Source organism: Megalopta genalis, chromosome 13, assembly GCF_051020955.1.
Source record: "Megalopta genalis isolate 19385.01 chromosome 13, iyMegGena1_principal, whole genome shotgun sequence".
NCBI classification, from domain to species: domain Eukaryota; kingdom Metazoa; phylum Arthropoda; class Insecta; order Hymenoptera; family Halictidae; genus Megalopta; species Megalopta genalis.
Window position 1 is genome coordinate 9,698,302 of NC_135025.1, and position 27,231 is coordinate 9,725,532.

Consider the following 27,231-nt stretch of genomic DNA (forward strand, 5'->3'; position numbering starts at 1 on the left):
GTCAATTTGACTGTAAAACGTATAATAGTTTCTTTGCAGAAAATTTCCTAGCGAAGTTAAAGAAACACGCACTTCGCACTAGAATACCCCATTAAGAGTAGATACACATATGTACATTCCTACTGGCTCTATTTAATAGATTTTTCTGTAAAATAGGGAATTGAATAAGAATCTAACTGCATACTTTGTTGTGCATCTCCTTCTCTACCTTCACTTTAGAATATTCACGCTACAAGATAAACCTTTGATCTGATTTCATGGTGTGATCAAACACTTGCGGCCGACATGTACGAAGAGTGGTCATGTCAAAGGGCTACCATGGGCGAACAGGCAGGAGAAACCTATATGTTTCAGTTAAAGGGATTTCACTCCACTGAAGATCGTTATGTCCGTGGATGAAAGTCAATTTAATATCTGAACTGGAAATTGAAGGCTCAAAGGAGTAACATATTTTCGTGTAGGCGAAGTTGCATTTGTTCATCATATTGTGAATAAAAGTGAATATTGAATGATTTTGAGAAACAATCTGGCAGAAAAGTATCACGAACACGAGGATCGCGACGACTTCAACCCTATCAGTGTCGACTAGAATGAAAAAGAAAGAATAGAAGAAATATCTATTTTTTATATTGTCTTCGTGAACTTATATTACATTCGTATTGTACGAAGGCCATTCAGGTCATATTATTTGCATTTATATTGTATTCGTATTGTATTATAAATCATATAAAGATCACGATGCATCAAATATTTCATAAATCTATTTCATAAATATAAATCTATAAATCTATATAAATATAAATCTATAATATAAATATAAATCTATTTCATAAATCTACTACGCATTAAAAGGATTAATAAACATACGTGTGATTTCGATGATGTAATTTAGATATATAATTCATGATTTTAATGTATTAATTTATAATTTAAATTTATTATTATAGTGGAGCTTTACAAACACTTATCATAATAAATAATAACCAGAGGAAATCATATTGCAATGTAGAAATTTTGCTGATTGGTTGATAGAACATCGCTCAATCGATGCATTGTTTTCACATAACATCATCCCCAGCGATGAAGCTCATTTCACATTGGATGGACACGCCGATAAGCACAGCTGTCGCATACGGGGAGATGAAAATCCAAGAGCCATTCAAGAAGAATCACTTCATCCACGAAAGGTTATTGTTTGGTATGGTTTTTGTTCGAAGGCGTAATCGGTCCATTCTTTTTCGAAAACGGGAACGAAGATGCAGTTGAAGTGAATGGTGCACGTTACAATGAAATGATTATTGATTATTTATGGCTGAAAATAAATGGAATCGATTTAAGTATTGTTTATTTTCAAGAAAGCGGAGCTACACCGCGCACAACACGCGAAAACATCACTTTATTGCGATCGAAATTCAATGGTCGATTAATTTCAAGAAATGGCTCTGCGAGCTGTGATTTGACCCCGTTGGACTTCTCTTCGGGGTTATTTATATTATAATTATTTATATTTATATATAAAAGCAAAATTTATGCCAACGAACCAGCAACAATTGAGCCGTTTATTTTGAAAGTAGCATAAGTCACTTTTTCAAAAAAATCAAGTTAATGTTAACACTAATTACAATTGAACGGTATCTTTTCATTTAAAAGATGTCACTTTCAAAATAAACGGCTCAATGCATGACCTAAAAAATAACATTGGAAATGAAATTAATTGATTAATTGAACGAGCAAATATGCCGAAACGTCATCGAAACTTTTGATAGACGTATTGATGTCTGTAAACGTCATCGTGGAAGTCATTTGACAGATATCATTTTTTTCACACATAATTATATAACTACTCTATTTTGGATATTTCTGTACCTTAAACAGCAGACATTTCTTCCACTGTACTCTCTCATTTTGGTCAGCACTCAAGGATTAACATCGTATCGGCAGCACGGTCATTAACGATGACATTTCACAGGTCTGCACTCTCGTCACATATGTCTGTCGATCTGACAAATTCCAAGAGCTTGTCTCGACTTCGTTCTGACCTGAATACTTCTTCGCATTCCACAGGGATTCGAAATTTGTTGCGCGGTTCATCCAATTTTATGCATTCCAGAATTATACGAGTATGCAGTACCGCGAATAGTAGGTTACAAGATTTGTCTCGTGAAGGAACTTCTCTACGTAGTCGTACATTGTATATGAAACTTGTATGTTTGTTTGTTAGCATTTTGATAAGATAAAACGGGGGAAGGCCAAAATTATTCAACTAAAATGTTCTCTTGACCAGATAATGATTATATTTTACTTGATAAACGATAGAAGCAATGTTAGCATGGATTGTATCATTTTTAATTATCTTTATAACAGAAATGGTAATGGTATCTTGGTGCTGGCCAAGATGTTGTAAAACTGTTGTAATAAATCTTTTAAAACTCTTGTAATTATAGGGAATCTTTCGTAAGAAATGATCGAATTAATTTCTTAATGGCAACGTGGATAGAATTAATGCACCGAAAGAGAATCTGGAAATAAGAATTAATGTTGAGAAGAAATTTAGACGTCATAAAGTGGAATTACTGCAACAAAATGCGAATATCTAATAAAAACCAATATAATATTATAAATATAAATATAATATTAATAAATATAAATATAAAAACAATATAAATAAAATATTAATATATTATATACCAAATAAATATTAGAAAATGATTTTTAAGTAATCTTCTGCTCATTTCTTGATTAGCTTAGTCTTGACTGTATCAGTTTGTCCATTATTTTTAGTTTGACCACTATTTTGTAGTGTATATGTCGTAACTATTTTTGTATTTTTACTCTTTATTAAATAAAAACGACATCATGTGTTCTTTCTCACTATACCGTGCTCTATTACATATAATAAAATTTGGTATCGCCTGTTAAATTCGTATTGTTCGAAGCTTGTCACCAAAAGTCTTATTTTCAGTGGAAGCATTCGTTAACGTAGGTGTTGCTCGAACGTCAGTCGCAAGCGCAATTACTTCTTCTTGATCGTAAAGTTTCAGAAGTTGCGCATTGAACGCGATGGCTTGAATTTCTTCCAGGGGTTCTTCTAGTGTCAGTCTCTTCTTCCAAGTCGTGGTCTGCTATTTCTTCAGCAACTCCATTTACATTAGCATTCTAACGATAATGTTGGCACATCGCTATCTGCTTGAACAACTCCGCTGGGATAGCATTCGGAACCTATACATAGTTCGCGTGTGTTAGAACAACAGTAGAACTTACGCAACTTTAACATCTTCGCTTGAGTTAGTTACTTCTTTCGGTCTTTAGACGGAACGAGAACTTCGTACGCAACAATGTCTGACGGAGGTTTGAAGTGCTTCAGAATAGGAATGCTTCATGTGTTAATTTTTTTACACACAATTTGTATTGAACGATAAAAAATTGTAAGTATACATACAGTGACTGACACTTAACACTTTATCGTCCGGTCGTGGTTGAGGCTGCCACTCAGTAAGGACTGGCTCAGTCGCGCGCGCATTTGCTCCCAGTACCGGCTAAATTTTCGCTATTCATTGTGTTGTGCTTATTCCTTTAAAAATAATAATAAATAATAATAATTATTATAATTATAATTCATAAGGATATGGGGAGGTCAGCATACAGGAGGTCAGCTACTAACAAAACAGTAAAGAAGCGAAAACCGTCGATAGCTAAAAGTCGATTAATAGGCTATCGGTCGATAAGCATTGGCAATCGAAAAGCCGATAAATAGGCTAGCGGTCGATAAAGTGTTAATAACACTTAATAACACTTACTTAATCGTGCATTTGGGAATTCAGCCGATTTTCACGTATTAGACGTGATAATTGTAGGAAATTACTAAAACGCATATATAGACATGTATTAGGGGGACCGGAAAGTTATGTCGTTTGTTTACATTAAATTCAAACAGATAAATATGCGCAGGAACGACATTACTTTCCGGTCCCCCTAATATTTCAATGCTTCTTTATTTATAATAACATATAAAGAAGGAAGTATTACGAGCATGAATTAGGTCAAAATCTTCTTTCGGAACACGCAAATGATTCGTCATGTTTCTTGTGTACTTGATTACACAGTACGCAGTCTGAATGTAGTTTAACTAACCAAATAAGCGTAACAAAAAATCATTCGTTTGTCTTTCATTTCGTCCGTGTCTTTTTCTCTTTCGCCTCGTTACGAGTTTCTTTCCTTCTACTCCAACCACCTCACAGCCCTGTCTCCTACTTCTCTCGACTCATCTGCCCCCCTCCTGTTCCTCTTCGCCGGTGCTCCGTTCCTGTTCCATTCTGTCTACCTTCTTCGAAACCTTTAGATTAAACGTCCACCTTTCGCCCGACCCTTCTCCCCTAAATATGCTTTCAGCCGCCTCTCGGGTTTTTCGATACCGCGGCTCCGCGTCTCTAATTTCCATTTAAATATTCCACGAAGAATAAGTTTTTCCACTTTCTAACCAACACCTCCCTCCTTTCGCATCCTTCCACAACTTGTACCTCGTATATCATTTCGGTTTCCTTCTTTCCTCACCCTTTAAAGCGCCGGAAAATTTCTTCCGTCCTCGCTACATACATTCACCGTGTTCACCTTGCTTGAAATTATTCCTTGTTTCTGCCACCGGCGGTTTCTTTATCTCGTTGCCGCGCAATCGTCACTTTGCCCGTGCTTTTCGAAACGTTTCGCACGAAATTTCTTCAGATGACGATGGAAAGTTGTAAAGTTGACTCTAACGTCGATTTTTGTGATAAAATCGTGGACTGAAATTGTTTCTGAAGCGTTGAGAATAAGTTGCGAATAAGCTGGGAATAGTAGACTACAGTTTATAACTTTTATATATTTTATGTTTGTATTTTGTATTTTATAACTTAAATCGTTTGGAACGTTAGGGAAATTATTACTGAACAATGGCTGAAATATTGTTTTAAAAAATTGCAATTGTTTGGCATGACGAATTAATTAGAAATTGACGTTTCTCCAACTTTTATTTATGTTTTATCCGAGCCGTTAACGAAAATTTAAAAAAACGGGTTTTATAGATCTCGATAAGTTACACGCATGCTGAAAATTTCATTGAAATCGGTTGACGCATAGTCAATACTATAATAATAATAAAAATTGCCTCGTTTCGATTGAAATTCGTGAACAAAATTTCAGCACCCACATAAAAGTTACCCAGTTCCACGAAATGCATTGTTTAAATTCTCATTATAGGATCACAGACCAAAAAGGTGAGAAAAAATATTTTTTAATTCTTCTATCACACCAACCAATTGCAATTTTTTTAAACAATTTTGTAGCCTGCATCTAGTGAACCAATCCCCCTGGCATCCCAAAACGGTAAACAACCGAATTCATAAATTACAAATATAATTTAATACGCAACATTTGCTAAATCGTTAAATCGTCCCTGAAAATTCGCACGCCGTCGCTTTCTTTCGGGTACTTTTTTTTTACATAATTCACAAATGAACACCACTACACTCTTGCAGGGGTAGTCAGAGACACGCGGCCGAGTCTCAGTTATTCGTTCGTAATTACTCGTCATACGAAGTATGTGGAAGGTCCTCTGTCGCACGAGAGGGGCGTTCAAGAGACAACAGCCGAGTTCAGTCGTGCTCATCAAGCGGAGTCATCGCCAGTGTCTAACCGCGCGAGAGATTGACGCGTTTTCAATCATTCGAGAGAACAACTTCCCATACGTATGATAGCTGTGCGCAAGAACAGCATTCGATTACGACAGATTCCGAACATTACGCGCAATCACTGCTCTGCCACTCGATCCGGTTCGCAAATATTAATTCGGCTGTGCCCGGCATTACGGTGATTCGAGGGGGGCAAGCTCGAGCTGGGTTTGTGCAAGAAAATTCCCGAGCAACTCACGAACAAAACACCTCAAGCTTAATTACCGTGCGAGTTCATGGTTTAACTCTTTGATTACGTCAGATTTTTATACGTATAGTGCGCACAGCACACGATAGGATGAACTTGTACATAAATGGAGATCTCTCCGCTCAGATTTTGACAGGACATTTTTTGATCACTTTATTCCGACGCGTATACGACAGAGAAAATAAAAAAGGACAGTCGATCAAACAGCGACGACTTAATAAAGAAAATTTATATAGTTTTCTCATATTGTAATTATTTGGGAAGATTGTGAGGAGAGAGCCACTTTCTAAATAATCATCATATGAGGAAACTAATTCGATCGTGTTTGAAGATCGCCGCGATCCGATCGATCATTAACGGAGATCTACGAAACGCATACGACTCGGCTAAAAAATTTATTGTTTTACGTTTACATTTTTTGTTCAGTCGATCGAAGCTAAACATGCGACCAGTGAACACGTTATGCTGTTAGGATAAGTCGTGTTGCATCGAAAAATGACCCATCGTTTAATAATGCATTACCGATAATTGTAGAATTTAAAGTGCCATTTGTATAAATTCGTATAAATTTGTATTAATTTCCGCGAATGCGCGTGCGATGTAAACAACACGTGGTGCGCTTGAAGTACGCGTATACAAATATTAAACAAGTGCACATAGAGCACAGATAGTACTAAATACACGAGTACTCATGTCCTAGATATTACGCGGATTTCGTTACGTGCATGTGCATGTGAATACGTGACATAGAAACCTGCAACGATGGCCCACTGTACAGCACCGGAAATGAAGGGGAAAGTTGAATAGTATAGGAAGGTCCATTTCCTCGCGATTTCATTTTTTCCATAAATTTAACGATGCGTCTAAAAAGTACAAATGCGTTTTTTCTTTCTATTTTTTTTTTTTTTTTTTTGTTAAATGAAGCTCCATATCTTTCTTTAAGTACGTCGTTCTCCTTCGGAACATTCCGCGGACGGAAATGCGAGGCTATAACACTGAAACGAAACAATTTGTGAGAGTGTTTTCTACAGTAATAAATGGGCATAACAATATACCATTCTTTTAATCTCGTGCAAAAAGATTGCAGAAAATTTAGAATACTTCAAATGTTGTGTTTCAACATTTCATAGCAATTGCAGTTATAAACGTAGGCAAAAGTTACTGCTAAATGTTACCGTCCGCCATAACATATTTCGAGGTCAGGCTCGTGGGAGCTGGCTTCTCATTTTATACATATTTATCAGTGATTTTTTACAAGAATATCTCCGACGATGATTTAGGCAACACGCATTTCAAGGTCGTAAAGATCGGTGAGGAGCGGAAAGAGAATTACCAAGAATTAAGAATTACCAAACAAGTAAGCAGAGAAACTATTTGGATAATGTCCTTAACTCCAGTTCATATTTGAGCCGTTTATTTTGAAAGTGGCATAAGTCGCTTTGTTTTTAAGTCGATATATTTAAGGGTTTGCGTTTTAACAAGTTTAAAAATATGGATGCTAACTTTCGAGAAGATTTACTTGTATTTGTTATCTCAGGATACTGATATTTTTCTCAGTATAAATAATTTCGTATAAACATTAAAAAATCACCACTTTTCATTACGGTAAAGCGACTTATGCCACTTCCAAAATAAACAGCTCAATTAAATGAACATTTTCTGTGCAATGACTGATTGATAAACATTCTCAACAATAAAATTTAACGAACGGAAGATGTATACGCTGGCTGAAAATTTGATTCGAAGAAATTCGTTCGACGGGTAAATCGTCGGTGGTTATTGGGTGTGAAATCATTGGGTCCCGCAGAAGTCATTACTCACAATTAAAACAGCACGGCCCGAAATAGGGCGAGGAAGACGTGCTATCACGGTAAAGTGACTTATGCCACTTTCAAAATAAACGGCTCATTTGTTTCTGACAAAACTGTAACTGTCGTACACTGAAACGAAATTATTACGGTAACTCAGCTGTTTAATCGAAACTTCAGCGGTAAATGTAATAAAAATGAAATTAGAAAGTACTATATGTAATTAGTAGCTCCGGTAACGCGAATTCGGAAGGGCACTGCTCACACGGCAGAATAATTAAACTCTACGTAGTGAATCGTAGGTAGCAAAAACATTGCTAGAGCGATGTTGTACTTCATTTTTATTATAAATTATTTTAATAATATTAATAATAATATTTAATATAATATAATATAATAATATTATAATATAATATAATATAATATAATATAATATAATATAATATAATATAATATAATATAATATAATATAATATAATATAATATAATATAATATAATTATTAATAATATTATTTTACATAAAACTAGGTAAATTCGATATACCGGGTGAGTCACAAATTAGTTCCCACGGTTTTCAGCCCTTTTCGATGGTCTGGCAAAAAAATGTGTCCTGTTAAAGTTAATTAGTATTTAACCGACAAGAAATTGCAATTGTTAAAATTTAAAAACAAATTGATTTTCGATTTAAAAAAACAAGGTCATCGTTATATTCTTGAACGAAACTAGGTAATTTCAACTTCATAGTATTGTAGGCGACGTCGAGGCGAATTCAACGACAATTCAGATTGCCATGATTCGATTGTCACAATATTTGAAGTAATTTGGCGATACATAAGGCCAAGACCACGCATGTAATCATAAACGAATGAACGTAAACGTTACAAATAAATAAATATTACTTTGTTTCGAGAGGCACATCTTATGATAGTCATAAATTCAGTCTAGTTGGATGTATCTTTGATATTTGAAAGTAACCTTGATTTTTTTTGAATGAAACTATATGTTTTCGTCTAGATAAGCTTGTAGCCCATTCCAAGAGGAATTCATTGACCTATAACTTGCAGCCACCTCTCGAGTCAGCTATAACTTTCAAGATCGTTCAAGGTCGCGCGATGTTTACGTACAACTGTTGGAAGTACTCGGGCTAGATAAATTTTGGGGACGTTTAACGAAGGCAAGTTTTGAACGGTATCGAATGACCTTGAACTACTTTGAAAGACCAAAGTATTGTAGATCGATGAATTCGCTTGGAATGGACTATAAGCTTATCTAGAAAAAAAAACGTACAGTTACGCTTTAAAAAGTCAAGATCACCTTTCAATCTCGGATCTAGGAATAGGGTAAGTTTCATTTAGGATAGTTTTGGGAACGAGCTTGGAACAGTTCAGGAGATAATTAAATGCAAATCTTCTCAAATAGGTCCTTCTGTATATGTAAAACTTATCTGTTTTAGGTGATTTTTGCGATTCTCAATTGTTCGCAACTTATGCCAAGGTCAATAAAATTTCGATAAAATTTTCAGAATGCATATGAATGAATGCATGTAAGTTACCGAGATCTACAAAATGCATTTTTTAAATTTTCGTTATAGGCTCAGATAAAAGAAGCTGAAACACATTTTTTTAATTTTTTTTTGTCATTCCAAGTAATAGGTAAATTTAAGAAGAGTATTATAGTCACTGTCTATTAGACTGGTCCCTCTATCATGTAAGAAAATTCAAATAATTTGGTCAAGTTTCAAGAAAGTTACACCGTTTTTCAAGTTTCCATATTTATATGCTCGCGATTGTACATAAAAATTCAATTTTCTTGTTACAAAGAATTAACAAGCAATATAAACAAATACAAAAACTGTGGTGAAAACATATTTTTACAATTATCCTTGTGAACAAATTTTACTGTAATATGTTCTATTATATCTAATTATCTACATTATACAGTGTATTTTAATACATGTGATCCATTATTGTACATCTTTTTACTTTCTAATGTGCAATGAATACATTTACCCCCTTTTTGAACTTCACACTGTAAGAGTGCTTTCTGATTCAGAGAGTCAAATGTATTCGCTTCTTAACATGTTTTTACGGATGCATTTCCTGGCTCTAGGAATAACCCTCTTTCGCTGAAAAGATCTTGACGTCCATTGAAGATCCGATTATGTTAATAATATGTATACATTTTATGCTGACGTATCGATTATCCCAGGAAAAACAGCACCAGGTGGTCTTTAATAATTTATTTTTAATGTATACCATTGTTCCAAAGTTTGGAAATAATCTTACTTAAAAACAAAAATATTTCTTATCATATTGAATGTTACAAAACACAGAACAGGCTATAAACACTGAAAATCTTACGTGCAAATGAGGATTAACAAATCGTTGGAAACTGAAGATGCACTGATTCTATAGTTATAGTTCTACACATTGAGACACATGTCTTCATGTTAAAAAAATAGAAAGACTTAACAGCAAAGAAAAATATGCAATAAACATTCGTTACGGACAGTCACATGTATGTTAAAACAAAATTACTTGTTGAAGTAAAAAATCTAATTGTTCATAAACTTTTGAACGGTAGTGTGTATTATTGAATACAATTAGTAGCATCTGCTGGAAATATTAGGTCTACCGGAAAGTTCTGTCCGTTTAAGAAATGAAAGGAAATAATAGATTTTTCATAAATTTAGTAATATTTATTGTACAATATAATTTCCGTCGTTACTTATGACCTCTTGCCAGCGTGATGGCAATTTGTGAGTAACATTTTTAGAAAATATATGTCTCAAATGAACATGTGCATACCTATCGAAATTTGCAATGACATTATTGGACAGAACTTTCTGGTAGACCTAATATAATAGGAGTTGTAAACAAAACTCTTACGAATTCCAATAGATACCACCCAAATTCTATCAGATATAAGAATAGAGTATACAGTATAAATGAGAATTTATATTTTAATGTTTCAAAATTGAGTGGAAATGCATAAAATAATTCTGCATAAATTACCAATATTTAGAATGCGATGGAAAGGTGTTTGAACATTTACTTCTATGAAGACACTTCTTCAAAAAATCTTTTAAACTATTAATTTTTCGATAATAGTACCCTAACTTTAACTCTTTACATAACCTCTGCGCGTCTTTCTACGGGAAAATTATTTATTTCACAGTATGACTGCTTTAAGACCGTTCATCTTTCTCCTCTAACATTTTTTCCTAACTCAAAGCAAAAGGAAAATATAGCTTGTTACAATTCCATGAATTACCCTGTATACCAGTTATCAATGCATAATGCAAGTCGGGACGGGATTATTCTGTACAGATGTTTATGTTCATTAGTGTCACATTTCAGTTTGAAATTTCATTCCAATAAAGGTATTAATATTTCCTCGGCAAGAGCTTTGTCAATAACAATCTCGAAGTTTTTATTTTCTCGAGAGCTTTCCAACGGACGTCTCTTATGAATCCAAATATTGGATTACCGATAACAATGGAACTTCTCGTACACGAATTGACAAGGACTCTACTCGGTAACATTTATTTATTTAGTCTGATTCGGTCTAGCGAATTTGTTAACAAAAATGCAAACGAATTAGTTTATGACCATTAGGAGTACTATGATAATCAAAATTGGTATTCCAATCAATTTGGATAACATTTTGTTTTATTTTCTACGAAAAAATTTATAGTCGGTAAATTCGTTTAGTTTCTTGGCCTATACTCTAATAATATTTCGAGAACGAAAAAAAAAATGGTAATATAGATAACTTAAAAATGTATGCAGTTCTTACCGTCCTGATTTTGAGGTACAGTGACTCCAGTTAATATTCGGACACTTTTCAAAACGCAATAACTTTTTTAGAACTGGACTAAACAACTTGAATTTCTTTTTAGATGATAGAGCGACCAGTCTACTAGATCATAACGAGGACGCTTTCTTTTTAAATTTTGCTATTGCTTAGATTGACAAAAGAATCATCTTTTCATCTGAGCCTATAACGAAAATTTAAAAAATGTGTTTTCTGGATGGAACGCATGTTCGGATAAGGGAGTCTCTACCGTAATTTTCTATCAGCCGAGCTAATTTAATCTCCAAATTGTTTTCACCAATGATGTGTTATAAACGTGAACTTACATGATGACTGTGATGATTATTGTAATGAATAATACACGTGGAAATGATGAGTAATAAGTTAAACATATTATTCATGAAATACATACCATATGAATGTTTCACTGTTTTATGTTTTACTGGAAATTCAAATACATTATCAGATAACTCGAGTACAGCTTGTAAAGCACTGGAAATAATTCCGTGTATAAAGGAATTTTTCTAAAATCAGATTCTCAGGATTTAACCGACGATGCTCATAAAAAAGGTATTCCTCTTGCGTCCTTTGTCTACATTCTCTTTTGAACAATCTCTTCGCTTCGCTTCAGTCTATACCGAGCATTGTTAACGGGCTCATAACGCACGCATGTGCGACTTAAAAGAAGATTTAAACAGTAAATAATGTAATTTCAAGCTGACGTATCGAATGCTTCAAATATGTACAGGGTGTAAAAAAGATATACATATATATAATATAATATATGTATACTATAAGTATATATAATATATAATATGTATATAATATAAGTATATTCCAACTATGAATTTTTATTCTTTTTAGCATCACTTCGACAATATTTAGCATCTTTGTAAAGCCAACCGTGTTACAAACAATTATAAAAAAATAATTCTAGCTTCCTGGCAATTATATTCTATATTCTAAACAATTGTAATCAACCTAACATATTCTCCTTCGATAATTTCCAATGTACTCGATGTTGCATTCTCTAATTGCTATGCCCGTTGTATAGCTCCTCATATTTCTCGTTCTACACTCGCGTTTCACACATTCCGATGGTTATCCGGCAATTCGATTGTCGGCCGGAGTGCAGAGGGCAATTGTCTAATTGCCTCACCTGCCAATCACTTATCTGTACACGCTCCTGTCATTCGCACACGCATACATTCGTAATCGTTCTCTCTGGGAACGAGTCACAAATCTAGCAATCATTGACAACGCATTTACATATAAAACACCAATGAATTTTAATGGCCGTAGGTAATTTTAGAGAGAAAAATTAATCAATTAATCAGTGTTATTAACGGTTACCCGGAGCGAATGATGGGTAACTTTGTTCGCAGTAAAAACAGCAACAAAGTAGTAACTTTCGATCTTGGAAACACGGATGTTTCAGTTATCCGTTCCTATCTCTCGATAACTTTAGAAGTAAATATCTCCTGAAAGATGCATTCGCAAGTATACATGCTTCCAGAGGAAAAATTTCTGTGCTTCAGGATCCTAAATTTATGTCTAAAGTTTGGCGAACACTCTGGGAACACCTGGGAACACCCTGTATATTCCTGTCAAAGTGGCATTTCTTGTCAATTATTATCTTTTTTCCCATACGGCAAGGTAATCATGTAAAATATTGGGTTGGCAACTAAGTAATTGCCGATTTCAGTTATAGATGTCTCTCACTCCCATTTTTATGATATCCGTAAATGTTATATTATAAAATTATTATTATTATTATTATTATGTTATTTTTTATTATCCGTGAATGTTAGCAACTGGACAAATTGAATGCAGCGGTCAAGGAAAAGCGACCAGAATTGGTCAATCGTAAAGGTGTCATTTTCCAGCAGGACAATGCTAGGCCGCACACGTCTTTGTCCACTCGACAAAAATTGATGGATATTGGTTGGGAATTGATGTTACACCCACCATATAGCCCCGATCTCGCACCATCGGATTACCACTTATTTCGATCCCTGGACAACTCCCTTCGTGGTAAAACTTTTAATGACGATGACGCTGTAAAATCTCACTTAACTCAGTTTTTGGCCGAAAAGGATCAGACTTTCTACGAGCGTGGAATTTTCAAGTTGTCAGAGAGATGGCAAAAGGTCATCGAACAAAATGGAAAATACATTACAGATTAAACTTCATTCCAAGTGAAAAAAATTTTTTATTTCATTGAACAAATCGGCAATTACTTAGTTGCCAACCCAATACATAAATAGAAACACAAAATCTTTTATTTATTATGTTATTTATTGCACTCGACCTGTAACTCCGATTGACCACTCAAAATTGTCATATATCGTTTCGAAATAATTTGAACATTGTCAAAAAGTGTAATTGTTACACGAGTCACAAAATTCAATATCATATACATATAAAATGCGGTTAAATCGTACAAAATGGAAGTACTCTAAGTCAGAAAAACTATTTTGAATTCAGAGTTAAAATGGCTTCGACTGTAAACAGTTGATTCCTATAAAATTCCACAGCAGTACAATGATTTTGATTTCAATACGGCTTTGAACAGCAAAATTTGCCGCAAATTGTTGTAGCAAATTTTTGCTCCGAGTTGCTGCTAGGTATATCAGAAAAATCTTCCGAATGCTAAATATTGAAATGCCTGTTGCAAAGACGAATTTTAGAATCCACGCCAAATTTGTCCGAATTATGGACCACATTTGCGACGGGACCACCGTGCACGACGGAAGCGTCAATAAAGGACAGAGGGCGAAGTCAGATCCATCGACATTTTAGATGAAATCCATGTGTCCCACCGTTCGCGTCTCGCTCTGGTCCACAAAGGTTTAGAGATTGCCATAGCTTATGTAAGCAAGCTCTGGGACGCGTCCCTGGTCTACTTCTGAGACCGTTATGGAAAATTCTGGGAGAACTGGGAACCGAAGACCAGGAGTCTTCTCGTGGGTGTTGTTCCTGTTCAGCAACTGGATTGCGCAAGGGTAGAAGTTAGCGTTGAGCAAGGGTGTCAAACTCAAAAGCTAACTTGGGCCAAATAAACAATGCTTAACTTTAGATGGGCCGCAGAAAAAAGATCAATGTTCATAGAAACAAATATTTTTATTTTGACTAGTACGTTGTAATAAACATATATAAAGTTAAATTATTGTTTACGTCCTGATACTTGACATCAAAAATGTTCATCTCGGGCCGCGAGTTTGACACCCCTGGCGTAGAGGAAAAGATGACGACGAAGGGAACGCCCAATAGCCCGCACCCAATTTCGGTGTGCTTCAAATTCGCGAGTCGCTCTTGCTGTTGGTTTCCGTTGTGATTAACTCAGCACACATAGGTGTAACAAATGCGTAAGATTGTCTCAAGCCTTCTTCGCGTGCATCTGCTCAACGCATTCTCAATTTAAAGAGCGCACATTTCAGCGTACACTCTTTCATCGAGTAAAAGAAATGGTTCAGCAATATTTAAATGACACTATTTATTATTCATCGAACGTTGCTCTCTTGCAACTAGCGTCTTTGCGGTCACGTAAATTTTTAAATTCAAGGCTTAGTTTCGATTTTAAAAGGTTTGTGGCAATCTAGAAGTCTTCTATAGAGAAAAATGTTATTCTTTTTCTTCGACTTATTTTCGCATGTAGAATCACTACCCCATCGGTTGCGCTGCAATTATAAGGACACCCTATACGTTCCGTATAAAGGTTATGAATACTACTAATTTTAAATTATAGCATGTTTGAAACGATATTCGATTCTTAACTGCTTTTCGATGGTTCATTTAAATTAGCCGAAAGCGAAGTAGCCCTCTTATTGCGACGATCTCTTAAATTTTCGAGCATCAAATCGCGAACTGATTTTTTTACCGAAAATTTTTTTACCGAACTGAGCGTCGCGTATGCTTTGAAGATAATTTGTGGTGGCGCGCGTAATTTTTCGCGTTCGCCGAAGCTTGAAGGGCTCCGGAATTTTTGTCATTAAAATCCGTTTTGTTGCGGATGGCATCTCTTTAGTGTCGCGAGCGAGATTTTTGGAAATTTCCTCACGAAGAGAACGTTGCAGTGCCGTTGCGTTTCAATTGAACATCGATTAGTTTACGATTAGTTGCTTAAATTAATTAACAGTCCTCTTATCAGAAGGCACCCTTGTCTTCCCCAATGGCCAGATCCTTCATGAAAACTGTCTTTGCACTTCAAGATAGTGGTACGACGTCGGGTCGCCTGCCATACTCAAAGATTCCTGACTTTACATATGTCAACGAATGAGCCCCATCCATAATGTAAAATACCTGCGCAACTTTAAGTTGCCAGATGTCATCTGGGGTTTGTTCGTCGACTTGAGAGGCTACCTGGATCCCTGACACTGTTACAAAATTAACCGAAAGAGGATTAATTTCTTTAAAAATATTTGGAAGAATATGATGTATTTAAGAGTTATTGTTTTATGACAAAAACGAAACAATCGAAAAAGGTGACTATTTCTAGAGAATTTTTATTGCTAACATTTTGATGGACCGTTTAAAACAGCAAAGATATTTCATGTAGGACGGAGTTTATGAAATGTATTATATATTAGAGGAAAAATGTGCTTCCAGACTCTCGAGTCGGTTTGTTGAAAAGTACAGTTGGAAACACCGTATACATCATAATTTACGAACGTGAGTTTCCCAACTCTTTCAAGTACCAAAGAAGAAAAAAAAGCAAATGTTGTAGAATGTATTGAGCTAACATTTTGATGTCATTCGTGTTCGTTTCGTGTCTGAAAGCGAAGCATTTTGTTTTAATCGCATGCAAAAATGTGCACAATAACTGACGAAAAGGTCTGCTACAGTCGTTACTTTCTGTAACAGCTATTCACAAATCCACCTTTGTCGTTCCATCTCTTGTAGCATTTTCATTTGTGGCTTAAAAAATTAAAATGGTACCTCTTGAATCAGTAAAAACATTCTTATTTTTATTGTGTTGTAGTGCTTAATGTTGTATTTTTTTTTTAGTTAATCATAAGCGATCGATTTAAATAAAAGCAGAAGATAAAAAAACAAATATCGAAAAAATAAGTTAATTCGATAACACATCTGTTGATCATTCTTTTCGATATTGGAACATAAATGGAACAACAGGAAATAAGCGAATAATTCGATTATAATAACTAGACTACAGATTTTTATGCAAAACAAATATTATCTATACTTATTGTAAGATACAGAGAGCTACATAGACATTTATATCTTTTCTCAATCATTTCAACGAGCTAACATTAATTCAATAGCATTTCTTCATCCTTTAATTTTTTTATCATCTGATCTACTTATTTTTGCTACAAACGCATAAACTCCGCATTCTAGTAATAATAAAACCGAAACGTGTTACAAGGAGCAGGCTTGAAATAATGAAGCTAATCAATGCACGTAGGAATCATAATGCTATTGCTATTGGCGTTCGTCCATTACACACTCACTTAGCAAATATTATCAAATGCATCAGGAGTGATTTTAATCGTTTTCATGCATATGCATATAATATATATGCGTTACTGAAACAGCGCATGAAACGTGAATTATCGGTATATATATATAAGAAACACAATTTTTAATTTCTAAATACATCTGTATACATATATATATTAATAATATAATATTATATATATATATATTAATAATATAATTAAAAATTGTGTTTCTTCAATTAAACGACCAACGCCGGGGTCAAATAAAGAAAGCTAATTGTGCCCAAACAAACCATTGCAATATAGTTATTCCATACAATAATAAATAGTACCTTACAATCTTGTATCAACGTGTTTAGACGATAATAATGTTACGTTAATATCGTACAATTATTGTCATAATGTTAATATTGTTAAGATTGTAAGATTATCTTCGGTAATGTATGAAAAAATACAGATCCGTACGAATGCTGTCATCGTTAATTATATTATTCTTAACTTCCAATAAGCGTTCCTCATAAATTGTTGTTTCTTAAATACGAAACTCAAATACTTTGTTCTTCCTATTTTAATTTCAGTTTATTTCAACTACATATATTCATTTGTTTGCATAACTTGTCTTATCTATTCCTTTCATTTCTATTCGTTTCTAAAATTACGTCAACCAAATAGTCTCGAACAAAGCCTTGTAAATCAACATAAGATGAATCTGCAATAACTGTAGCGTCTTACCATCGTGTCGTATATTATCGTGGCGTATTACAATTTCAAAAGAATATTTTACGATTCAAAGTTCTGATATTCTTCGTTTATTCGCATTGTAATATTCCAATGTGGAGTCACACTTCAAATACGTTTCTCTCAGTATACAGGATGGGGTCTGGAATTTGCAGTACAACCGAGCAGTGGGTGAGTCTACGTGAAAAAATAAGAACAAAATTTGGTATAACATTTCTTTATCTGCGACTCCGTTTTCGGAAAAATCGATTTGTTGCGAACTACAATTGTCCTTCGGTTTGTAAACAAAAATGGACAATTAGACATTCTCGATATGTGCGAGAGATAAAAAAACATTTTATTTTAATATTTCTATTACATAAAATTCGTCATTTCATTCAAACTGTACGCATATAATTTATGGTTGTCAATATAAAAGAGCACTCAATTAAGGGAGACTCTATTGAGTATTTGGAAGCAACCGGTGTATGATAAACTAACGCAATTACTACATTTCAAATGGATTTAGAACGGAGCATTACGGATTAGGCATGCATGTATGACATCAACGCCCCCGTATTATATATCTGCAGGCCTGTTGCAACAAGCTTGCACATGACATATGGAAATTTCACGAATATCGTTATCGACGACCATACGATTGTAGCTAATCTTCCAAGATCGTCTTTAAACGGAACGGACTGTTCGTACATTTCCGGCAGTCGTTTCAGGATGTAAATTCTTCTTCATGAATGTAGAATAAAATCGCGTTGCCTACAAAATGAACAGTTTTCTTTAAAACAAATGAAAGCCGTGTCCACTTAATCTAATTTAGATTTAATCTTTGCAGACAAATTTTCTTTACGGTTGCAACGATTAAAGCTTTCTCGATTGTTGATAATTATTTAGAACAAAAACGTAATTTATATTTATCTCCATTACATTGCAAACATTTCTGATAACTAGACTTCAAATTTTGTGCGTTTATGGCAAAATTGAGTACATGAAATATAAAATTGTGTAGATGTAAAAAGAATTTAATAATATTGTAATACTATTTACAACTTATTAATTTATGTTTATTTCATTTCTGTTTGTTACAATTGTCTTGGTGAATCATTAATATGCGTATAAATCCGCAGTTTACTGATAACGTTTTTTATCATTCTCGTAACCGCGTTTAAATTTGTTGTATTTATCGCTGCAAATTCGAATATAATCATTCCTCTCAGATTCATCATCAAATGAGAGGGAATCATTTCTCCATAGAATTTAGAGAATTTGAATAAATTCTAGGAAAAGTATCATACTGGAATGTGCAGCATTTACTACAGAAAATTTAATGGAGTTATGAAAATAAAAAAAAAAAAGACGTTATCAGAAATATTCGCAATATAATGGAGAAAGGTTTGAACATCTTCATTAGTAAAAACATTTTGTTAAAATATCTCGAAAACTAATTATTCTTTTGCCATGACACCCGAATTATTTTTTATGTAGAATGAAGAGAGGAATCGATCCGTGCAATCAAAACTATGCAATTCCATTTAGTGAAACGATGCTATTCTAGATGGCACACGCACTGATGCACTTAAAACAGATCTAAGGGCTTACGAATGTAATGCTCTTAGAGCCATTTATCTTCCCTCTTTGGTATTTCATCGTAAACGCGTTAATAACGAAAACATTACCTGAAATAATTGAGTGAACCACCTTGTGTAACATTTTGTTCAATATAGATAGAATATAAGGTTGTGTCTACAACAATCGGTATTCTCATTTAACTTAACAGTGGCTAACAAGAAAGTTTCGCAGTTGCCAGCATCTGTGGACGAACAGACCCTCTCGAAACATTCGAAATCTGTTCTCTTCCTCGTAACAGCAAACGAGTTTCTCCTTTCCTTCATACCGAACTCGAGATCAACATAATGAGAAGCGGGAAAGTTCAAGGAGCATTGCTTACTAATCATCGTAAAGACAAAGCCGAAGTGATTGACTTCAAACGTTGCCAGGATAGAATGAGCCGAAGTATAACAGGCGAGACATTCGCGTAATTGTATGTCGCGCTGTGAATGTCGGTCAGAATTCACAAACATGCACGATATTTGTCAATTTGAAACCGCATTTGATCCCCTGGAATATGCAGGGTGTTTCACGCAACTTACACACCTCTGTAACTTCCAAAGTTACACGCGTTTGCACGAGAAAGCTTTGTACGCAAATGTTGCATTATTTATAGGGATACATTTTGCACTGTACCAATTTTTTTCTATAGATTTGGAGATTTGATGGTCAACTTTGTTTTGTTTTTTTTAACGGAATGCTATATTTTTTATGACAAAATATGGGAGAATGTCGAATTCTGAGTAAAAAAGTGTCGACCTCCATTAATCCTAAACCTAATAACTAACGAGTAATATCACTTTATTTCTTGAAAATTTTATTCGCGCAACATCAAGTTGGAGATCACTATGCGAATCATCTGAATGAACAGATTAGGTATCGTCAGTATTTTTATTTTACATAAAATAGTTTTAAAACAGCTAAATGTACTCCATAATTATAACATAGTCGTTGGTATGCCGTGGAGAGTCGTCCAAATTGCATAACAGGTGCCCCATTACTCAGAACAGCTAGAACGTACACTCTTGTAGAGAAAGATTAAAAGAATCTAGTTTTACGTTCAGTAGTTCTAAAGTTTTTTCAGCTGTACAGTTTCCATGAATTGTTATTAACCTTAGATGGGTAGATTTCTTGCTACTGTAATATATATGTACATCCACATATCTTTTATTATTTTACGCTCGTCCATTCATCAATAGATATGCCGAATTTCTTGTTGTTTAATTTTAGTGTCTTTATTTTTTTTAATTAATTCTTTTTTTCTGCGAATAATAGCCCATCATTAATTGCGCTACATCCGACGAATTAGAAGGGAGAATAAATTCTTTAAACGATAAACCGTGTTTTATAAATTCACTTTTAGTGATTTGATGAAATGAAAATCGATTAACAGCTGCCAATTTCGATGTTATTTCTGACAAAATTGGTCGTCTAATAAATTTATTAATTGTTTCGTTGTCGTCTGAATATCGAAATTGTTTGACGGATTTAATATAAATAAAATATTAGGATATATAATATAATAAAATATTATGATTAACCAGATTATGCAAATAATAAATAAATAAAAATTACACCAAATAAATTATAGTAACACTAACAAATTTGACACCAACTGTCCACAAACGTAGACTGTGTGTTCACGCAGAATCACGAGCAAATCGATCGCTTGCACGTACACGATTGATTAGTAATATGCAATTTGAGTGAACTAAAAATTCACTTCCGAAAATATGTTATAAAACAAACGAGACTCGGAAGAATTTTCCTAGATTTTAATTTCTCGGGAAATACCGTAACTTTTCGAGAAATGAGAAATAACCAATTATAAAATTTCTCGAGAAATTCTCGAGAAGGAACACTAGTTCGGACCTTCCCCATTAATTTGAAAGCAGCATTAAGTCGTTACGATTTTTTTCGCAAAGTTACAGCACTTTAAATGAAAAATGTGCCGCGGGCATTAGAATAATTCATGGCACACGAGGAGAAGGTTGCACGGTCGGACTCGTACCGAGATAATAAGTTTTATGTTACGAAGGGATACAGAATCTGTGGAACTGAGACAAATTTCACGTATTTTAAGCGACGAAATTGTAAAAGAACCGATGCAAGGTGATATGGAGCTTGTCATTTTTGGTATATAAATTAACGTTTTCCGACAAACACTATCAACACCGCCAAATGTAGAAACGATGCATGTAATTTACTATAATTCTAACAGTAAGTACAATACATCAGAATAACCGTGAAACGTTGTACGTACTTAATTTTATTAGAACGGACATTTCCGGTGTTACTTTTCGTGTAATTGATTTTAGTTGGTGGTTGCATATTTTTAGTGAATATTTGCATATTTTTCGTGCATAAATATCATACGTTTCTGACATACCTAGGGAGTATAATACATCCGCTAGCTACATCCGCTTATTTATTGCTAGGAAATTAGCCCCAATTTAATGTTAATTAATGTTTATCGATGTTAAATCTCGGAACATTGTCTAAATAATATTTTGTTCATCTCTACGAGCAATTACATTTTCATCTGAAATTCATTTAAAATTGTATGTGTTAGAGCTATGCGTTTCTTTAGTTTTGTATTTCTGTGCAATACGCGCGTTTTTCTCTCTAATTCCAGTTCAGATTGCTCTCTCTCTCTCTCTCTCTCTCTCTCTCTCTCTCTCTCTCTCTCGTAATTATTTGATTATTACATTAAACTGCTCAGTTTGTTCCCGCATGAAATTCCTAACAGGGTGAAGCGATTAAAAACAGATTTGGCATATCTGATGCGCAAGAAACCTAAACGCAGCATTCGAGTGCCATTTAAACTTCGACATTTCTTGCGCATAAATTTCCATGCTATTATACAAAACGACTGATTACTATTCGAAAGTTCGTAACGTAGACAGGAAAAGTCTTACGTTCTCAGAAAATTGTCAAACAGAGACAAATGATAACCATTCCACGTACAGCTACACAAAGGCAAAATTGAAAGCGTTGACTGGTCATCTCGAATTCCCCGTTCTGCCCGCTGTTGGATCGATATCAACGGGTGGTAGGAACCGCGAGCCGTCTCTATTTCACTTCGATATATAAAGGGTCCCCTGTGAATTACAAATAATTTCGAAATGTTAACAACACTATTGTATTTCGCTGGTCAGAAGATAGAATGACCGCTAATAATATCGGATGATTAGAACGACAGATTGCGAAAGTACAATTTAACACATGTTCCTGGGAGCGATGTAGCACGACAGCCAATAATATTTATTCCGATATGTTATTTATTTTGTTGTCTCGTATTTTACATATTACGCTCGGAATTGGAAAATCTAAAAAGACAAAGTACGTACCTTCGACTCGCAACGTTTCTAGAACTCTGTGGTTTCCTTGAGTTTCGTACGAATTTTTCTCTGACGTTTGATACAGTTATGTGGAAATCTTACCTCTCAAACCTGAAGTATGGTTTACTCTCCGCAAGAGAGCATAGACCAGTCAGCAAGGTAATCTAGAAGATGATCCTTCTGAAGGATGCTTCTGACGAGGTATGCTTTTGCGTGTGGCTTCGCTCTTATCACCGCTCAGTAACTCCTTAGTTTTTGCGAATATCAACGTACTCGTTGCTATTTCGGAGAAAAAATAAGTGAAACACGCACATCCCCGAGGAAACTGATGGTTTCACTTTTTGCCGCGTGAATTGCGTTCGAAATTCGCAAAATAATATGTGAATTGCGAGATGAAGGTTTTCGGAATAATATAATATTCTCGGATGAAGTTAAAATTGACTTATACTTCATTCAGTCGGTGGAATAATTGTTCGGCGAAAACCGAGCGAGGAGTTCAACAAGAATAACATGATTCCAACACTGAAGCACGGCGGCGGTTCGATCATGTTATCGGGATTTATGGCATAATTATGGCATTGAAACTACTATGGATAAGTTTAAATATCTCGATATTTTGAAGCCAAATTTGGAGTCTTCAGCCGAAAAATTGCAAATGCCATCGGTATACTACTTTCAACAGGACAATGAACCGAAGCATTTTTAGCACTAAAGGGAAGGTTAGCGAATCGGAGAGCGTGTTTAAGGTTACTATTAATGCAGTTTATTGAATTGCTATCGATGAGCGCGGGCGCGACTAACGTGGTGTCGTAGGACTAGCAACTTAGGACAGACTGAGCTTTTCGAGTTGCGCGTTTGTCTCTTTTATAGTGGAAGAGAAGAAAGGAATAGATGGACTTCCGTAGGAAAGGAGAAAGTTGGGAAAGTCCCGTGCGGGTCGAGGTGTCCAGATGTGAGGAGAATTGTTTTATTAGTGCGTGATTTTTAGGGAATTTTGAGGATTAGGAACGGTACTTGTTTTATTGCTAGCGGCCGCGCTCAGGTAGAGGGATGCGACGCCACACATTCATCGTATCTGATGTTCGAATCTGATCAGATTATTAATTTGGATCGTTGGCAACGGTGATAAATTCATCGGTTTTTGGCGATCAAACCGGACGAAAAATTGCATTTATCGACAGCGGAACTGGCTGGGATATTTCTGTATTATGACAACGCTCGGCCACATTCCGCGAAAAAGAAGAAAGGACGTTATTTATTCCTTGGACGGGCATGAGAGGCTCAGCCTCGTGCGGCTTATTCAATGGACCTAGCCCCGTTGGATTACTACCCATTCCGATCGTTCCAACATCACCTAGCTGATACGCACTTCAAAAGAGTGCAAGAGGCCTGGAAATGCATTGACGACTTACAAGCAGAGCCACGAGCTTTTCTTCGTGAAGGGATTTGTCAGTTATTCAAGAGATGAAAGAAACTCGTCGAAAATAATGGCGAATATTCCAAAGATTTGAATGTATTTACGTATTCGCGTTGCGAGTAAACGTTCGATCCTTTCGCAGAGGTCGACGAAGTCGTTCTTACAGCGAATCGGTGTAGTTCTTCGTTGAACCATGAAAAACTAGATGAACCGTTAAAAATACAATTTTCAGCTTCGGCAATTATTTACGACGCGACCCCGTGATTTTGATGACATTTTCAACGAAAAACATTGTTCAAAATGTCAAGAGCTGCAGTTAAATTTTATCGAACTCCGAGAGGAGGACCGTGATGTAGATAATTATTTTAACCTTTACATGCTAACAACTTCGAACGACTGTCACGCTTAAACTGTTTATTATTTTTGGTCCGAAAAATTGCAACATATTCCATAGAATTATAACAAAGCAACGTATTAACTAATTGTAAAAGTATCAGGACACATGCCGGTTTAGAATAAATTGTAATTTTTCGATCATTTTAGGTAATGTTTTATGTTCAGTATTAAGTTTTATGGCGTCGAACGTACTTATTAAGTTACAAGTGTTTGTCACTAATGCAATTAGTTTGCCCATTTATTGCATTTCGTTCATTGAAAACGTATGTTGAGTTCGTTTCATACGACAAGTTTTTGAAATCTGTGGAATATACTACAAAATGCATGGAACCGAAGTGCATTTTATTAGTTTGTCTATTATTCCTGATCCTATTTGGTTCCATGCATTTTGTAGTATGTTCCACATATTTCGAAAACGTAACGTATGAAATGAACTCAACATACACTCGCCTCCAAAAGTATTAGGACACTACCAAAAAATTACATAAATTTGAGAAACTGATAGAAAATTGTTATATTTTATATTATTATATTGTTATATTTTTTTATACTGTTATATTTATTACAATTTTATATATGTGTATGTATGTGTGTAGAATAGAATAATAACAATAATATAATAATAACATTCTGTTAAATGTTCACAGGGAAATGATTAATTTCGAGTATCATGTTATACGTCACAATATTAAATAACGACACAGGTTAAATTAATTAGGTTCTCCATATGCGAAATACAAAATCGTGACCGTCACATATATAATGTATGTATGTATATGCCGTTGATAACGAACTTGTTAGATCGGACAAGTGGCGAATTATTTGATCTGCACGATAAGACTCTTTAAAGAATCGATCATGTTCGACTTACGAGAAGTCACTGTCATTGGGTAATCGATTTTTATTAAAATTATAGGTAGAATGTGAAAACTCGTTTATTAAATAAATGATAAATATCTTAACATGCGCTTGGATAATTATAGCTTCTCAACAGTTTCGATAAAATTTTTTCTGATGAATCTAGAGCAAAGATAAGCTGACCCACATTTCGCCGTTTTCGCCAATACTCATGATTTATGAAAAACCAGAACCATTTCAAACATTACAAACTTTCAGCAGAGTCAGTCTTACAGATCACAAGTTGAGATTTGTAATTTTCTAGATTAACACGTTCCGTGCCACGTGTACCATCGATGGTACACGCTTGCATGTTTACTTAGTGAACTGAACAAATTGTTTACAAGAAATTTAGGACCGAAGAATCAATTTCCACCGCAAGAATGGGCGTTGATAAGTTTTTGTTACGTTGTTATGTGTACGAGAATTAATAATTGCACGTAATACATCAAGTTTTAGTAAAATATCAAAGTGTGAAGATTCGAGTAAAAAAAGCTCGGCACGGAACGTGTTAATAAATAGAAACATGTATTGTAAAATTTTGCTCGTATCCTGAAGCAATACCAGACTACATTATCTTCAATTAAATCGCGTATTATGAATCAAATCAATAAGTTGAAGAAAATTTGGGAAAACGATAATTTGCAAAACGAAACTAACAGAGTATAATAGACAACTCTGTAACGAGAGTAAACAAAGGTAAATTAGACGTCGCAATCCCTTTCGTACACGCAACTGTAAACTTTTATCATCGACGTTTTACCAATATTTTAATAAATGCATCAGATTTATTTCTCGACAAAGTATCGATAACCGATCACAGGTACCGCGTATCATACTATAATCCTTTTAAGAAGTGCCTTGCATGCCTCACTACCATGGGACGCAGTACATTGGCCGAGTGCCATGTATCAAGATCAAAGAGTCGAAGTTTCAGTAGCACGCAATAAAATTAAATTAGAAGTTATAGAAAGTTCCCGATACGTCTAGAACTACAAGTTGACTACCGCAAAAGACAAAGTGAAAAGCAATATCGTCGTAATTGCATTTCCGACAGCGAAAAATCACGGTTCGATTCATGGCATCGAATGTTTAATAACAATGTTTCCTCGTTTCAAATCGAAGGGTTACCGTTACCTCATCGACAATTATTTCATCGGCGATCATTTCACCGACGCGATTTCATCGGCATCGCATTTCGCCGACAGTATTCATTCACGGATACGTTTGGATGTCCGACGATCATGATTATCGATGAAATAATCGTCGGTGATTTGAACGGGTCCCCAAATTGAATATGTCTCATAGAAATGTCGCTATTTGTGTTTAAATAAGTAACGAACGTTCCGATCTATTTAAAAGAGGGATACAGTTACTCCCAAAATTGAGCGTAGACCTTTTAGAACACGATAACTTCTATAAAATCTGAACTAAGTGACTTGAATTTTTTTCGATGACCAAAATGCTTGTCAAAAGTTTAAAAGATATAAAACTCGTTTTTTAACTTTTTTATCCGAGCCTATAACGGAAGTTTAAAAAATCTCTCTCGCAGATCTCGGTAACTTATTTGCAAGTTGAAAATTTTCTCGAAAGAACGCTGTGGACGTGTAAGTTTATTACATATTTTATGGTACCATGAACACATGTACTTCGATGGCGGATGAACAAAATTATCCAATTAAAATTACTGTCGTAATTTCACCTACTTAAATTACCCCAATTCAGTCGTCAAATTAGTAGAACGTAGCACGTAATGGAATTTGTTAGAGACATGACTTTTTTAACGGCATGATTTTTGCCATTATATTTGAGTTAACATTGTCTAGGGCATACAATGATGCGCATT

General features: G+C 34.8%; 1 protein-coding gene and 1 long non-coding RNA gene across 3 annotated transcripts in view; one reads left to right on the forward strand and one right to left on the reverse strand.

The window, feature by feature from the left end:
- Positions 1 to 27,231, forward strand: part of LOC117224852 (metabotropic glutamate receptor 8) — a 204,821-nt gene that overhangs the window by 25,339 nt on the left and 152,251 nt on the right. The gene's annotated exons all lie outside the window — the stretch shown is intronic.
- On the reverse strand, positions 20,135 to 23,620 carry LOC117224853 (uncharacterized). Its single transcript, XR_004491344.2, has 2 exons — positions 22,778 to 23,620; positions 20,135 to 22,435 (listed from the first exon to the last, which is right to left on the reverse strand). It is a non-coding gene; the product is annotated as an uncharacterized LOC117224853 (long non-coding RNA).